The sequence below is a fragment of the Vespula vulgaris genome, chromosome 11 (assembly GCF_905475345.1).
Source record: "Vespula vulgaris chromosome 11, iyVesVulg1.1, whole genome shotgun sequence".
In the NCBI taxonomy this organism is placed as follows: domain Eukaryota; kingdom Metazoa; phylum Arthropoda; class Insecta; order Hymenoptera; family Vespidae; genus Vespula; species Vespula vulgaris.
The window spans coordinates 5,735,001-5,740,000 of record NC_066596.1 but is presented as its reverse complement, the minus strand read 5'-3'; the positions used below and the strand labels follow the sequence as shown (position 1 = coordinate 5,740,000).

Genomic DNA, 5,000 nt, shown 5'->3' with positions numbered 1-5,000 from the left:
GGCGCGGTGACTCACAATCGTTTTCCTTTGCATTTTCGTCCTTTCTTTTTCGTTTTCAAGCGTTCATTTTTCTTCTTTTCGTTTTTCCATTTTAAAAATGTATACACACTTTGTTTGATGTTTGAATCGATCAACGCAAATTTTGTGTATTAATTTTTTCGTCATAATTGAACGACTACTCTTGAAAAGTCACTTTTGCAAATTCATAAGCTCAATTTTTTAAAATTTCATTTTCGAATCGATCGATGCAAATTTTGTATATTAATCGTTTTCATAATAATTGAGTTATTACTCTCGAAAAGTTTGCAACATTTTTACGAGTTCATAACCTCAATTTTTTAAAATTTCATTTTTCAAATCGATCGATGCAGATTTTGTATATTAATTTTTTTTTTGTCATCTCAATTTGTATAAAAAAAAAGAATATTATTTGATTGAAAATACTAAAAATTCGATGATCGTTGATCGAGCAAACGTAACGCGTATATCATATTCTTCCAGATCTATTTTCCTTTTCCTTTTTCTTTTATCTCTCCAAAAATCTCTCATTATATAATTTCTTTCATCTTTTTCTCGGTTCAGATCTCTATTTTTATTCACAATCATATAGCGAAAAAGGGGTATAGATAACGATCGCAACGCCAAGATGGCGCGGACATATAATTAAAACGCCTTTTTTGCTGTTGTATACAATAGCGAACGATCCAGTGCTTCAAGTTTTCGATAGAAATAGATAAAGAAAAAACGAAAAGCAAAAAAGAAATAAAAGGTGCGATAGATTTCCAACGGACAAATTTTACAATCCATGTTTTTCATGAATTAAATTTTTCTTTCTTCCTTCCTCTGCACATCCCTCCCCCACTATCCATTTCTTTCTCTCTTTCAACAAAAAATATTCGATCAAAAATACATACTTCTCTTATATACGCATATTAAATATTTTTAACAAAAAAAAAAGTCACATTATATGCATGTACATACATATAATTCCGTCATTTATCCGTTTCTATCGAAACTTTGAGGTTAGGGGTTCGATAATGAGGTGGTGGTGGTGATGGTAGTGTTGAGTGGTAGGAGGAGATTGGTAGTGGGGTGGAGGCGGTATTGGTTGTGGAGGAATGGAGGGGGTAAGTGTAGGGTTAGTTATCCAGCCTCTCTTGAATTCACATTAAAAGTCTGTTGAGGGGGTGGGGGCGGGGGGCAGCGGGGACGGGGACATTTGTTCCGTGGCTAACCAGCTGTGCGTTCAAGTACGCGCTTTGATTTTTTTTTGGGGTTTTTTTTCGACGCAAAAGCATTTCTTTTTTTTTTCCTTTTTTTTCTTTTTTTTTCGTTATAAATGCGTCTCCTAGATAAATATAACACACCTAGTATATAGGTAATAATTCTCTGTTAAAATCATAATATATCCCATTTACGCAGAAGGAATAATGTTCGTCGTTATTATTAATTTTTTTTCCTCTGTTTTGCTGCTTTTTTAGGAGGGAAGGGTTTTTTTTTTCTTTTTTCTTCATTTTCATCTCTCTCTTCCTCCTTCTCTCTCTCTCTCTCTCTCTCTCTCTCTCTCTCTCTCTCTTTCTTTTTTCTCTCTCTTTTTCTTTCTCTCTCTCTCTCCCTCTCTCTCTCTCTCTCTCTCTCTCTCTCTCTTTCAATCACCGTCAGGCTTACCGCACATTAGAGAAAGAGTAATAGAAAGAAAGAGAGACAAAAAGAGCGAGAGAGATTATCTCCGTCCAGCAATAATATGTGTGAGACATCCATAATAATATATAATATCTAAAAAATTCACATATTTTTTTAAATACTACATTTACTTTCATGAGACCTTTTTTTTCTTCTTTTTTTTTTCTTTCTTTTCGGAATAGTACACCGATATTCCTGTGATAGATTCTTTTACTTTTTTTCCTTTTTAGGATAACTCTTTGAAGATACTATGTTATTCGACAAGTAGTAGTAACTTCCCTGCACTCTTGTTGACATCGTGTTTTTTTTGTTTGTCCTGTTATTTCTGCTTTTCTTTTTTCTTTTTTCTCTCTTTTTTTTCCTTTCTTTAGCGTAGTTTTCCTTCCCGTTCTTTCGTTACGTTTCTTATTTTGCCTTGTGTCTCGTTTTGTTCTGTTGTCTTGTTTTATCATTTTTACAATTTTTTTTTTTTAATAAACATATATATATATATATATACATACATGTACAGGAAGAGCCGAAAGTTCCTAGATGGATCAAAAAAAAAAAAAAAGAGAAAGGGTTCACAAATAATTTTTTTAAAGAATTCAATTACCACGCCCTTTTTCCTAGATACTTTTCGGTTTCTCCAGATAAACTTGTTATATTGCAATCTGAAAGAAAGAAAAAAGAAAAAAAAAAAAGAACATTGGCATAAAAAATATCACAATTCAGAGTCATTCATTTTTAAAATCGTCTAGGAACTTTCGGCCCCATCCTGCATATATATTTATATATACATATATACACATACACATATATACATGCATATATATGTATATGTACATCGATACAATTGATGCACGAAGATTCGTGATGCGCAATATGGCGTAGTACGATCTGTAAAATACATATATTTGACGAATAATGTAAACACATATTCGTATAGTTATATTTTCTTTTAGACTCTTTTTTGTAGATTTTGTTTTCACGCGTTTATTGAAATCCTGCATAACTTCAATTTCATTCTTCTCTAAATCTGACGATCTTATTTTAATAAGTCCGAAAATCACGATAATGCGAAGTTTTAATAATTAATTATGGCAAATGGCATGGAGGAGGAGTTACTTACAAATATTTGTTATTTCTGTATTGTTTTTTTCATTCTTTTGTAGTTGTTGTTCTTATTGTTGTTGGTCGATAAACCTCGAAAATTAATATTTCACATTTGAGAACATATACATGTACGACGCCATATTGAAAGGAATATATCTGACGTGTGTCTCGTTAAAGTAAATGATATTATTTTTCTTTCTACTTCTTCTTCTTCTTCTTCTTCTTCTTTTTCTTTTTCTTTTTCTTCTCCTCTTTCGTGTATCAAATAACAACAATATCGAACAAAATAACTATTATACAAAAAAGAAAAAAAATTATTTCCAAGCTGCTTATACCGATAATGCGTGTAAGTTAATATATATATATATAAACATACGTATACAATTCATATACTCATGGTACTGCATGCGATATAGTTCATTAATTAATTAATCAAACAATTATTATAGAGCAGTGATAACAACGATAACAATTAACAGCAACAATATATTCGCGAATTATTTCAACGCGTTAGAAAGAGAGAGAGAGAGAGAGAGAAAGAGAGAGAGACAGAGACAGACAGACAGACAGAAAGAGATAGAGAGAGAGAGAGAAAGAGAGAAAGATAGACAGAAAGAGAGAAAGAGAGAAAGAGAGAGAGAGAGAGAGAGAAAGAGAGAAATGATTTTAACAGGTTCGACCGGCAACATATATAAATTCTCGAGATACTCTTTATGTGCTTGCAAAGTTTTTTAAAACAATGTAAACCTAATATAAACTGCGGTTTCAAAATATCAAATAAATTTTACGTGTGTTTGCAATATTATATATGTATATAAATGTATATGATTTTTTCTGTGTGTATGCGCATGTGTGCGTGTGCGTGCGTGCGTATGTGTGTGTATGCGCGCGTACGTATATGTATATGGTATAGAAAAAATTTTTTATCGTCGACTTTGTACACACAGGTTGCTCAAATTCGCTTGCAGTTTTCACGATCAAATTCGACCCTGCATGTTTTTTTTATTCTTCTCTTTTTTTTTCTTTTTTTTTTTTTATATTTTTTATTTTTTTCATTTCTTTTGATCAAAAGTACCCCAAAGGTGGCGTCAAAAATTTCTAAATGATTTTCCAACATATCAATTATTATTTTTTTCGGCTGAATTTTTCAACCTTCCAGTGTAGTTGAACCTGTAGTTTTTTAATTTGACCAAAAAAAAAAAAAAAACAAATATATATATATGTGTCAAAAAAAAGAAGTCTAGAAAAAATGTTTTCTATTATTTCCTAGAAAAAAAGAGTTAATTGATTTGTAAAATCGTTTGTGGAAATTTTGACCACGCCTAAGGACTTTTGCATACCCTTCTTCCCCACCTACCCGTATATGTACATGTATATTATGTATTTCTCTCTCTTTTTCTTTTTTCTTTTTTTTTTTTTTTTTCGTTCAAATTCGTAACATGGAAACACGTGTCGATAAGAAGAGTGTCTTAATGTCTCCCATAACGCATATCTATTATGAATTTTACGTATACATACATACATACAAACATACATAACAAACATACATAAGTACATTCATACGTAAATACATATGTAATATCGTTGGAAAAAGAGACATTTTCTTTTTCTTGTCAGAAAGTAAATTTTGGAAATATCTTATTTTTTGGGAAATGAATTTCTTTTCTTTTCTTTTCTTTTTTCTTCTCTTTTCTTTTTCTTTTATTTTATTTTTTGTCTTTTTCCTCAACCAATATTATATCGATAAAAAGAAAGATATATGTATGTATATAACGTAAAACAATATGGCGGCCATTTTTAATCCTCCATTAATTCGTACGACTACAATATCGTGATATTGTAATGATAATACGTGGATCGTTGAAAGACACACACACACACATATATATATATGTATATATATAAATTTTTTTAACGCGTTAATCATTGATTATCATTATCGTCATCATTATAATTATAGTTATCATCGTTATTATCGCTATGCATCACGTATAATTTTCAGGGAGGGAGACACTCTCCTCCGTGCGCGTGTATTTGATGTGCTTAGCTTTCGGTCAAGGTCAATTAGCGCAAATGACATAATAAATCGTAATTGATATAATAAATATATATTCAATTGACATCGAGGCAAACCTATGTGTATATATATATATGCTTTTTCCTTTCTTTTCTTTTTGTTTGTTTGTTTTCTTTGTTTTGTTTTGTTTTCAGAAAAAAAAACA

General features: G+C 30.8%; 1 protein-coding gene across 1 annotated transcript in view; it reads right to left on the bottom strand.

The window, feature by feature from the left end:
- Nucleotides 1-2,402: 2,402 nt before the first annotated feature.
- Nucleotides 2,403-5,000, bottom strand: part of LOC127067437 (atrophin-1) — a 76,283-nt gene continuing 73,685 nt past the window's right edge. Inside the window, exon 9 of the mRNA XM_051002325.1 lies at nucleotides 2,403-5,000. This exon is cut by the window's right edge and continues 4,849 nt beyond it. The gene's annotated coding sequence lies outside the window, so the exon portion shown is untranslated.